General features: G+C 44.9%; 1 long non-coding RNA gene across 1 annotated transcript; it reads left to right on the top strand.

Moving 5' to 3' along the window:
- Window positions 1–1,398: 1,398 nt before the first annotated feature.
- On the top strand, window positions 1,399–10,092 carry Gm39914. The gene is made up of 2 exons (XR_866662.2): window positions 1,399–1,569; window positions 9,927–10,092. It is a non-coding gene; the product is annotated as a predicted gene, 39914 (long non-coding RNA).
- The last annotated feature ends 2,418 nt before the right edge of the window (window positions 10,093–12,510 follow it).

The raw sequence follows: 12,510 nt of genomic DNA, 5'->3' as shown, positions 1-12,510 counted from the left end.
TATGGAGTCTGAACCAGTAATTTTCTGTGACCAGGCAAGGCTTCCAGTGGTGGGGGAAAGAAGAAAGAAAATCAATAAATAGATAGATAACACCACAAAATACAGGGTCACTTGCCACAGTGGTCCATGCCCTTAATCCCAACTCTGGGGAGTCAGAGGCAGGAGGAGCTCTGTGAGTTTGAGGCCAGCCTGTTCTACATAGTAAGTTCCAGGACATCCAGAATTACATGGTAAGACCCTGTCTCAAAACAAAGAAACAAAAAGACACAGAGCCCATTTTGTGTTGGCTGACTGCTCCTGAGCCCTGGTGTGTGTGCCCTGGTGTGTGTTGACACATCTCCTGTCACTCCATTGAGGGAAACTGATTCACCCCTCACAGCAGCAATCAACTGTGAATAGCTTCTTGATTAGGGATGGGGACTTTGTACCTACTTTTTTTTTTTGGTTTTTTGAGACAGGGTTTCTCTGTGTAGCCCTGGCTGTCCTGGAACTTACTTTGTAGACCAGGCTGGCCTCGAACTCAGAAATCCGCCTGCCTCTGCCTCCCGAGTGCTGGGATTAAAGGCATGGGCCACCACGCCCGGCTGTACCTACTTTTTTGAGGGCAATTCTTACAAGAACTTTTTTTTTAAAGACTTATTTATTTTATGTATATAAGTACACTGTTGTTGTCTTCAGACACACCAGAAGAGGGCATCAGATCCCCATTACAGATGGTTGTGAGCCTCCATGTAGTTGCTGGAAATTGAATTGAGGACCTCTGGAAGAGCAGTCAGTGCTCTTTTTAAAAAGATTTATTTATTTATTATATGTAAGTACACTGTAGCTGTCTTCAGACACTCCAGAAGAGGGAGTCAGATGGTTGTGAGAAACCGTGGGGTGCTGGAATTTGAACTCAGGACCTTCGGAAAAGCAGTCAGTGCTCTTAACTTCTGAGCCATCTCTCCAGCTCTAAAGAACTGATTTATAATTAAGAGGAGACAAGACCTAGGCAGGCCAGATGTCGTGAGTAGGTGGATGTTCTCAGACTTAGAGAAATGAGGCAGAAGCCACTCGGTGTTTCCTAAGGGAGAGTCATGATCCAGGAACAGCCCTGGGTCCCTTTGTTCAAAGCTGAAGGCAAGAAAGCAGGTCAGACAGGGTCATCTCTGAGGACTTTATGCCGTGTGGCCTGTCCTGGTAGGCATGGCAAGGTGTAACTTAGACTAGCAACAGCAAAATATAAAAAGACAGACTGTAGTTTGAGGAGGATGAGGCCTTCTCCAGTTTGACAGGACAAAGGTTGAGTGACTGCAGTCAAGACAGCTTACAGCCTCTCTAGCCAGGCAAAGCAAAATGCATTCCTTGAGAAGCAAAGGCCACAGCCAAACTTCCCCAGGCTCTCAGAAGTGACCCAGATCCTAACCAGTCTCTCATTCTTCTCCGAGGAGCTTCAGAATGATTCCTAGAGGCGAGTGTAGCAAGCCAAGATGCTGCCAGGGAAGAGTCAGACTGGCAGCTCAGGAGGCTCCGCCAGGATCCCAGGGAGACTGGGCAACAGGGAAGACGGGAAGATCTTGAATTTAGCAGGTAAGACTTCCTTGTTAAAGCCTTTTAGAGTGTGGTATATGGACAGATGACATGTTTGGCTTTCCAACAGTCTTAACAAGTGTGGTGATTTGAATAGGTTAGTCCTCCATAGACTCCTGTGTTTGAATGCTTGGCCCATGGGGAGTGGTGTTATTAGGAGCTGTGGCCTTGTTGGAGTAGGTGTAGCCTTGTGGGAGGAAGTGTGCCACTGTGAGGGTAGGCTTTGAGGTCTTTATGCTCAAGCTCTGCCCAATGTGGAATTAGAGCCTCCTGCTGGATGCCTTCTCCTGGCTACCTCCAGATCAAGATGTAGAACTCTCTTGGCTCCTCCAGCACCAAGTCTGCCTGTATGATGCCATGCTTCCCACCATGGTGATAATGGACTGAACCTCTGAAACTCTAAGCCATCCCCAATTAAATGTTTGCCTAAAAGTTGCCTTGGTCATGGTGTCTCTTCACATCAATACAACCCTAACTAAGACAACAGGGGCATCTATTCATTTTTTATTATGTTCACCCTGGGTATTGTTGTTTTGGTCAACTAGTTTGTTTGACAACAAGAGTCATCTGAGAAGAGGGAACACTTGAGAAATGCCCCCATTAGATTAGATTAGTTTGTGGGCAAGCTTGCAGGACTTTTTTTTTTTTTTTTTTAATTGCTCGATGATCAATGTGGAAGGGCCCAGCTTCCTGTGGGCAGTACCATCCTTGGGAATACGGTCCTGGGGTATATAAAAAGGCAGGCTAAACAAGCCAGAGGTGCAAGCTAGTAAGGAGTACCCCTTAGTGGCCTCTGCTTCAGTTCCTGCCTTGAGTTCCTTCCCTAACTTCCCTTCATGTTAAACTATAAACCATAAGCTGAAATAAATTATTTCCAAGTTGCTTTTGGTCATGACAGCAATAAAAACATAGCTACGTTACTATGGAAACCATATTTCTCACATTCATTTTGATAATTAGCACCTAATATAGAAAAGATATAAAGATGGCCAAAGCAATTAGAATGGTCAACTCTGGATGGAGGAATTATCGTTTATTTTTACATATATTTAATCATTTACTTATATATCTATTTGTGCATGCAAGCACGCGCGCGCGCGCACACACACACACACACACACACACACACACACACGTGTAGAGACCAGAGGACAACTTGTGTCATTTCTCCTTCAATCATAGGGGTCCCAGTGGTCAAACTCAGGTAGTAATGCTTGACAGCAAGTGCCTTCACCAGTGAGCTCTTCTCCGACCCCTGGATTTATGGTAAAATTACTTTTTACTGAGATATTATTTACACACCTATACTCATCCTGAGTATAGATGATCCTGACTCTGATGACTTTTCAAGATAATGGTGAGCAGGTAACACTCATTCCGCAGAAATCATACTGAACATTTTTAGTTCAGATCTTTTCCTGGACTCGTGGCATGCTTTACAACACTCCTGCAATCCTGGGCAGCTGGCCAGTTTTGTGTCAACCTGACACAAGCTGAGAGGAGGGAACCTCAATTAAGAAAATGCTTCCGGGGCTGGTGAGATGGCTCAGCAGTTAAGAGCGCCAACTGCTCTTCCAAAGGTCCTGAGTTCAAATCCCAGCAACCACATGGTAGCTCACAACCATCCATAACGAAATCTGATGTCCTCTTCTGGAGTGTCTGAAGACAGCTACAGTGTACTTACATATAATAAAATAAATAAATAAATATTAAAAAAAAAAGAAAATGCTTTCATAGTATCAGGCTGTACACAAGCCTGTTGGGAATTTTCTTAATTTGTGATTGGGGGAGGGCCCAGACCTTTTCTGTGGGTGGTGCCACCTGAGCTGGTGATCCTGGGTTCCATGAGAAAGCTGACTGAGCAAGCCATGAAGAGTAAGCAAGTAAGCAGCATCCTTCCATGTCCTCTGCATCAGCTCCTGCCTCCAGGTTCCTGCCCTGGTTGAGTTCCTGTCTTGACTTCTTTGATGATGGACTATGATATGGAAATGTAAGGGAGATAACCCCTTTCCTTTCCTTTCCAACTTGCTTATGGCCATGATGTTCTATCACAGCAATAGGAAAACCTAAGACAGTATCTTACATACAATTTTTCACTTACCACTTTCAATTTCAATGTACCATGGGCTTGTTGGAACATAAGATATAAGTTAAGGAGCTACTGTACATTTACTGCATTTTATCAGGGATATATCAGGTTTATTGGATAAATTTACTTTTTTTTTTTTAGAAATCAAACCTAGAGCTGGCATGCTAGGCAAACATTCCACCATTGAACTATACTTCTAACCTTAAATACATTTTGTTTAATTTTTGAAACAGGCCCAGGCTGGTCTTGAATTCAATGTGGTAGAGGATGGCCTATTTTGTTGCTGTTGTTGTTGTTGTGTTTTGGGGTTTTGTTTCATTTGAGACAGGGTCTCACTGTGTAGTCCTGGCTGGTGTGGAACTCACTGTGTTGACCAGGCAGTCCTTGAACTCATAAAGATCTGCCTGTTTCTGCCTCCTGAGCTGAGATTTAAGGTGTGATACACACACACACACACACACACACACACACACACACACACACACACACACCCTGCTCCCCAGCTCTGAGTATGATACTGATGGTGGATGGTCTTGAATGGGAAGATAGTCTTGAACTCTCAATCCTCCTGCCTCAAAGTGCACCATGTCTAGAGAAATAAATCAATTTTGTACATTGAGTTTCTTCAGAGCAAGTAAGGCCAGCAGAGGAAGGGAGTGGCCACCGTACTGGGAGTGCTCTTTCAGAGCTGTGACTCTACTGCAGGGCTGTGAGCTTTGGAAGAACGCTGGCTACATTGTGGAGCAGTATTTCTCTGCAAGCAGGTGGAGTTCTCAAGCCCCCACAGATGCCAATGCTGAGTCCCTAAAGGCTGGCTTGTACCCATAGGTCTCCATGCCCACTCCACTTAGAGCCCATGGTGTTCTGTGCCTTGTAGAGCTAGGTACCAAATTCTTCCAGCAAGCCATACCTCATGTCCTACATACCATATGGTTCTGGTAGCAACATTGGAAGAAAGTATAGGAGTATTTCTGACTTCAGAGTGGACAAAGGCATGAGTAGTAAAGAAAAAATAGGAAAACTGAACTTTATTCAGATACATAACCTTTGTTCTTCAAATAACATTGGAAAAAATGAATAGATAACACATAGAATGGCATTAAATACTTATAAATCAGGTATCTGATGAGAATTTATCTGGAACCTATAAAGAATTCTTGGGTGTGTTGGCTCATGTCTATCAATTCTAGCCCTTGGAGGGCTCAGGAGAAGGATCAGCATGAGTTCAAGGTCAGCTTGAGCTACATAGTGAATTCTAGAGCATCCTGGGCTGTAGAATGAGACTGGGTCATTATTGAAGAGTAGGGAGAGATTGGGGGGGGGGAAGAGAACGAGAGAGAGAGAGAGGGAGAGAGAGAGAGAGAGAGAGAGAAGGGTTATGGTGCTTACCACCAAGCCTGCTGAGCACATGGTAGAAAGGAGAAAACCAACTTCCAAAAGTTGCCCTCCTATCTCCACATGCACACATGTGCACACATACAGAATAAATAATATTTAAATAAATATTTTTTAAAAAATAGTTTAGCATCTCTACACCTCAATAATGGAATGGTAAATAACCCACTAAGGAAAGACAACGTATCTGAATAGAATCAAAGACAACTTGAACATGAGCCCTAGCCATTAGGGCACAGCAACTCAAAAGTATACCCAAATATCACGTCACTTCTACTAGGATGGCTATGGCCAAGTAGAAAGATAATAACAAATATTGGCAGGGTGTTTGGATTTGGAACCCTCCTACACTGCCAGCAGCAATGTAATGGCACGCCACTTAAGAAAACAACCTGGCAGTTCCTGCAAAGGTTGAACTGTGTGTGGGACGCAGCAACTCTCCTCCCCATTGACTATTTAATCAGCTTTGCATCCCTAGAAGAAAGGCCCCGGGGCAGTTAGCAGTAAAGAGAAAGATTTATTTTGGTTTGTGGTTCTGGAGGTTTCAGTTCACTATCAAGTGACGTCATTGCTAGGTCTCTGGCAAGACGGCACAGCGCGACATGGCAGGCATGCATGGCTCATCTCATGAGTCAGAACACAGAGATGACCTGCTGAGGTCCTTCAGTTTTTCTAAAGGCCGGGAGCATCTCTCACAGGTGCCACCTTGAGGCCTTTAAGAGGATCTCATGGAACCATCCAACATCCAAAACTTAGCATCATAGAGAAATGAAAGGACATCCCCACAAAAAACGTATATGTGAACAGTCATTGTTGAGTTGTTCGTCACGGTCCAAACTGAGCACCAGGTGTGGCAGTGCATTGCGCGACCCCAGCACTTGGGAGGTAGAGGCAGGCAGATCAAGAGTTCAAGCTAGGCATGGAGGCACATGCCTTTAATCCCAGCAGGCATATCTATGATTTTGAGGCTTGCCTGGTGTCTTAGGGTTTCCATTGCTACAAAGAGACACCACGAACAAGGCAACTCTTATAATGGACAATGTTTAATTGGGGCTGACTTACAGGTTCCGAGGTTCAGTCCTTTATCATCATGGCAGGAGCATGGCAGTGTCCAGACAGGCAAGGAGCTGGAGGAACTGAGAGCTCTACATCTTCATTCAAAGAAAGCTAGGGGCCAACTCGCTCCATGCAGCTAGCAGGGAGGTCTCAACACCCACTCCCACAGTGATACTCTTCCTTCAACAATGCTACACCTACTCCAACAAGGCCATGCCTCTTATTAGTGCCACTCCTTGGGCCAAGCATATTCAAACCACGATACCTGGTCTGCAGAGCAAATTTCAGGATACCCAAGAGTCCACAGAGAAACCCTGTACTGAAAAAAATGAAAACCAAACCAAGAGACATGGTAATTCTTAGCTATAGAGTGAGTTCAAGGGCAGCCAGGGTTAATGAGAGACTCTGCCTCAAAATAAATAGATAAAAAGCCCAAAGTAGAACTAACTCAAATATTTGCCAAAATATAGACAACGAAATATTTTCAATAATAAGGAATTATGTTATTCCTTGAAATATGCACACATACTAAAATATGGTTAAATCTTAAAAACATAATGCCAAGTGAAGGAAGTCAATCACAAAAGATCACAAAAATGCAAATTTTGGGGCCAGAAAGATGGCTTCATGGTTAGGACTGCTCTTCCAGAGAACCCAGCTAGGTTTGTTTTCTAGCATTTGCATGGCAGCTCCCAATCATCTGTAACTCAGATTCCAGGGGGCCTGTCTCCTTCTTCCAGCCTCCTTAGGCACCAGGCATGAAAGGCAAAATGTAAAATTTCATTTACATGGAATGTCTAAAATGGGCACATGAGTAAAGACAGCAGATTTGTGCTGATTTGGGTCTAGTGTGTAGGAAACAATGGGGACACCTGATAATGGATGTTTCTTTTGGAATATATCCTAGTTTGCTTTCTATTGCTGCGACAAACACCTCGACCTAAAGCAACTTGAGAACTAAAGATTTAAGCCAGCTTACAGCTCACAGTCTAACATGAAGGGAGTCAGGGCAGAACTTAGGGGAGGAGCCTAGAAGCAGGAACTGACACAGAAGCCATGGAGGAGTGTTGCTTACTGGCTTGCTCCCCCTGGCTTTCTCGGTCTGCTTTCTCTGACAACCTGTGCTGCCTAGTTTTATGTCAACTTGATACAATCTAGAGTTATCAAAAAAGGAAACACAATTGAGAATATGTCTCCATAAGATCGGACTGTAGGAAAACCTGTAGGACATTTTCTTATTTAGTGATTCAAGGGGAGAGCCCAATGTGGGTGAAGCATCTGTGGGCTGGTGGTCCTGGGTCCTTAACACAGCAGGCTGAGCAAACCAAGAACAAACCAGTAAGTAGTACCTTTCTCTGACTTCTGCATCAGCTTCTGCCTCCCTTTTTGAGTTCTTGTCCTCACTTCCTTTGATGATGAACAGTGCTGCGGAAGTGTAAGCCAAATAAGCCCTTTTCTCTCCAAGTTGCATTGGTCATTGTCTTAGGGTTTCTGTGAAGAGACTACAACCACAGCAACTCTTATAAAGGAAAAGATTTAATTGGGATTTGCTTATAGTTCAGAGGTTTAGTCCATTATCATTATGGCGAGAAGCACGGTGGCAAGCAGGCAGCCATGGTGTTGGAGAAGGAGCTTAGAGTTCTACATCTGAATACACAGGCAGTAAAAAGAGACAGGAACATCTGAAACCTCAAAGCCCCGTCCCAGTGACACATTTCCTCCAACAAGGCCATACCTTCTAATAGTGCCACTCCCAGTGTGGCTATGGGAGTCATTTTCAAACCACCACAGTCATTGTTGCAGCAATAGAAACCCTAAGACACGACCCAAGGCCATCTGCCCAGGGGTGGCAATGCCCACAGAGAGCTGGGTATCAATCGTTAATAAAAAGAGGGAGCAGGGGTTTGATGATTTGTGCCTTTAATTCCAAATCCCAATACCTGGGAGACAAATGCAATTGTATCTCTATGAATTTGGCACCAGACTGGTCTATATAGTGTGCTCCAGGCCAGCCAAGGCTAAATAAAGTCTCTCTCTCTCTCTCTCTCTCTCTCTCTCTCTCTCTCTCTCTCACACACACACACACACACACACACACACACACACACACAGAGTAATATGTAGCTGTTCCCTAATTTAGTCCCGGCACTTGGGAGGCAGAAGTAGGTGGTCTCTGCAAGTTTAAGGCCAGCCTGGCCCTACAGAGCAAGTTCCAGGACAGCCAGAGGTACACAGAGAAACCCTGTCTTGACCTCCCCCCCCCAACTCCCAAGAAGAAAAGAAAAAGAAAAAAAAAAGACTGTGTTCTTTGTGATTTTTCTGTTTGTATTATTTCCCTCAAGCTTTCACGTTTTCATCTTTAGGATGGCCCTTTACTTCAGACAGATGTGGACAGAAGGTTGAAGAAAACACATTCACTTCGTACTTGACACCATACATGCTTTCTTCTGCTCCTCAGCCACTTGCTGTACAGGCTGTCTCTCTTTTCAGAGTGCCACCATGCCACCATGTACTGGGACAGAAGGGTGGGGCCAGAGGACACGCGCAAGGGTATGACAGAGATGCCAGAGCCAAGGCGAGCAGCCTCTGTAAGCTGTACTGCTGCCTTGTGGCTGGGCAAGCTCCTGCCTTGTGTACCGCCCCAGAGACCTCAGCAGGGTGGCTTGGCATTCATTCTTCTGAAGAAAACCTGTAACCCCAAGCACTCCTTCAAGCTTCACTCATGTTGCTTGTTATAAAAGTATTTCATAAAACCCAGGGGAAGTGTAAATAAAGAAATGATAAAATTACCTGTAAATCTAGTCCCTAGAGATGACCAAGGAAGACACTTGGGTATGCATTCTTCCCGGCTTTTTTCTAATTCTTTCTCTTCTTTCTTTCAACAAAAATGATATTACAAGAGGTGTGCATGGGCATGCGCATGTGAGTGCAGGTGCCCACAAATGCCGTGGGCATTGGATCTCCTTAGGCTGGAGTTACAGGCTGCTGTGAGTCACCCCACAAAGGTTCTAGAGATCAAACTCGGGTATCCCACAAGAGAAGTGCATGCCCTTACGTACTGAACCACCCCTCCAGCCTCTATTTATTGTTAATAAAACAATATTAAACTGATATGAATGCTTGTGAGCCTGTGCTCTATGCCAGTGCAGGAGGGAGCCTGGCAGCCGGAGGTGTCAGATCCCCTGGAACTGGATTAGAGACTGCTGTAAGTATTCTTTGGTTGCTGGGAATCAATCCTGTGTCGTCTGGAAGAGCAGAGGTTCTCAACCTCTGAGCCACTTCTCCAGCCCTAGTCTTCACTTTTTTTTTTTTTTTTTTTTTTTTCGACTGGCCTCGAACTCAGAAATCCGCCTGCCTCTGCCTCCCGAGTGCTGGGATTAAAGGCGTGTGCCACCACGCCTGGCTAGTCTTCACTATTAACACAGGGCGGATCCCATAGAATCATGTTTTGTTATGTTTTGTTTTTCTCAGACAAGGGCTTCCTATGTAGTCCTTTCCTGTTAGGTGTCTGTCTATACACGTATTTCATAAAACTCAGGGAAAGTGTAAATTTTTAGAAAATGATAAAAATTATCTGTAAATCCAACCCCTAGAGATAACCAAGGAAGGCACTTGGATCCATATTCTTCCTTTGCAATCGGTGTGACTTGCAGTCTTCTGCTTTGTAGGGGAATAGCCTTCCCCGACCTATTAAAATTCCATGTGATTTTGTGCTTTAATCACTGAAATGTGAGGAAAGTGACCTTGCCACTCTCTGAAGACTGTGCCTCAAGAAAGATGGAGGTTTTCTCTGCTTTCCTTTTTCCTCTCCCACCAGGTAGGCAGATTCCAAGCATAGGCCGAGTCATCTGACTGATACAAGAATGGAGGTGATAATGCAGACTGGAGCCACCATGGACCCTATCTGATGCACAATGTAAACAAACGAACCCTTGGTCTGTTTCTTGCTGAGACATAATGTATGCTAAGCTAATTAAAAGACATTCACACGTGAGTGTTATTTCTGCCATCACAGGAAATTCTTGCCCGGAGGACTGGAAGAGAGAGCTCTTGTAGCGTCTAGGTTATAGCATCAGCTCTTTTCCAAATGTAATCCAGCCTCAAGCAGCTTAAGACATGGCTTTGGGAGACCTGAGCCTAGGCCAGTCCATCCAGATTGAGGGGTTGGATGGAGAAGGTGGGCGTGGAACAGTGCTGGTTACATACAGTAGTAGCCAGGCAACTTGTTTGCTGGATGAGTGATGTACTCTGTGTGGAATCCAGTTCCTGACTCACCAATGATCTTGAAGTGCTTTTCCCTAGAAAAGAGGAAAAATTATCATGATGCGGTAAATTTTTTGTTATTGTTGTGTTTCTCTGGTAGCCCTGGCTCTCCTGGAATTCACTCTGTAGACCAGACTGGCCTCAAACTCAGAGATCTTGTCAGCCTCCTGAGAGCACATGTATCTCCATGGGCATGTGCATGCACGTGTATGTGGAGACCAGAGGTTGACATAAGGTATCTTCCATTATTGCTCTCCACTTTATATTTTGAGGCAGATTTCCTTACTTGAACCCTCAAACAAGGCTTGCTGGCTTGGCTCTTCTAGCTACACAGCTGTCTCTGGAGATCCTGTCTCTGCCTCCCATCATGCACAGTGGATTTTATATGCTTGTCAAGGATCCCAAGTCTGGTTTCTCAAGTGTGAGTGCTAAGTACCTAGTGAACCATCTCCTGAGCCCAAAAATGAATTTTCTTTTTAAGACAGGGTCACTCTTTATAGCCCTGGCTGTCCTGGAACTCGCTTTGTAGACCAGGCTGGCCTCGAACTCATAACGATTCACGTATTTCTGAGTCCCCAGAGCTAAAATTAAAGGCATGTGCCACCATGCCTAGCAATCCAATTTTTAAAGAGAACATTTTATTTGATTTTAGAGATGTGTTGCTGAATGTGCTAATGTACACATCTAGTCCAGGCATTCAGGAGGCAGAGGCAGAAGAGTCAGGAGTTCAAGGCTACTTTAGGCCCACACAAGATTCTAAAGAAGCAAAAACTTGTGATTAATCTGGAAATGCTGTCATTCTTGTATTTTTAGAATAAAAAATGTGTTTATAAGTAAAAGGATGATAATAATTAGTGATAGTATTTTCAATGAACTTACAAAAATATAGCTGTCCTCACTGGCCTGATGATTTCCTGGTGCAAGAAACTCTAAAACTCAGGAAGTGTTATTTCCAATGTGAAAAGATGAACACGTGAGGCAAGGCATGGTGTGTCCTCAGAGGTGGGCCAGGAACAGTTCCGTGGAGGCCTCCGGGGGCAGCAAAGACCTATAAACACACATCCGGGTACCGATTCACAGCACACATTCCTTCTGAGGACTCTGAGATGAAGGATAGCTCCCCCTCCCCCTAGCATGGGGTTGGCTGTTTTTGACTAAGGTGTGTAGGTGACCAGAGGAACAGAATTGACATCACTATCTCTTTCTGGAAACACTGTTGACAGGGTGTGAAAAAACGACAGTAAGTGATAAAGGCAGGCTCTAATTAAGCCCTCAGTTGAGCTAGGCTCCAGCCTTGATGCAAAGGATGGAACTTAGCTGGGTCGGGAGAAAGGACAATGGTCTTCCTTAAGCCACTCAGCAGGTATTCAGTGTTCACTAGCAGCCTAAGGAAACAGACAGTCTGGACTTGAGGCAGGTTGGCCCTGACACCTTTACCAATTCTTGTCCTGGAAGTAGCTCTGTAGACCAGGCTGACCTCCAACTCAGATCTGTACCCCCAGCCCTACTAGGATTAGAGGAGTGTGCCACCACTGCCCAGCTTCCTTTACCAATTCTTGGTGTGAAAAACCTAGCAGAATCTCTGGACAGACCAACAGGAAGAATAAGGTAGGAATCATCCTTCCTGGCAATAAAGGTTGTGTGGCCCATCCTAGGAGGACACAGGACCTCCCAAAGTAGAAGAGCTCGAGAAACAGAGCTCAAATCCCTTGGGGAGAAGAATAAGAAATCCGACTTTGTCCTGGGGGACCTGTTGGGCAGGAAGAGGATCCTTCCAAGCCTAGAGATTCCAGGGAGGGTTCTGAGAGCACTAGTCTGCTACACAAACTTCATCAGGCCCCATCTAGAAACCGTGCTCTGAACTGAGATGGTGAATCTAGATCTTAGGGAAGGTTGGGCCTGAGTCAGGCACAGCGAGGACAGCGTTTAGGACACCTAAAGGACAGGAATTAATGAGAGGGCCATATAACAGACAGCCAGAAATAGCCTAGAACGGGAAGACTGGGAACCAAATGGGAGCAGAAATGTGAGTTGAATACTTGGGTCACAGCTGATGGAGTTGTGTTAGCCTAAATTGCCAGGGGTCAGTATTGAGGCTGATGGAGGGTCTGGGGAAGAGTGGGACACGGGAGGAAGAC

The sequence above is a fragment of the Mus musculus genome, chromosome 2, assembly GCF_000001635.26.
Source record: "Mus musculus strain C57BL/6J chromosome 2, GRCm38.p6 C57BL/6J".
Classification (NCBI taxonomy): Eukaryota; Metazoa; Chordata; class Mammalia; order Rodentia; family Muridae; genus Mus; species Mus musculus.
The sequence above is the reverse complement of the archived record's forward strand: the minus strand, read 5'-3'. Positions and strand labels throughout refer to the sequence as shown.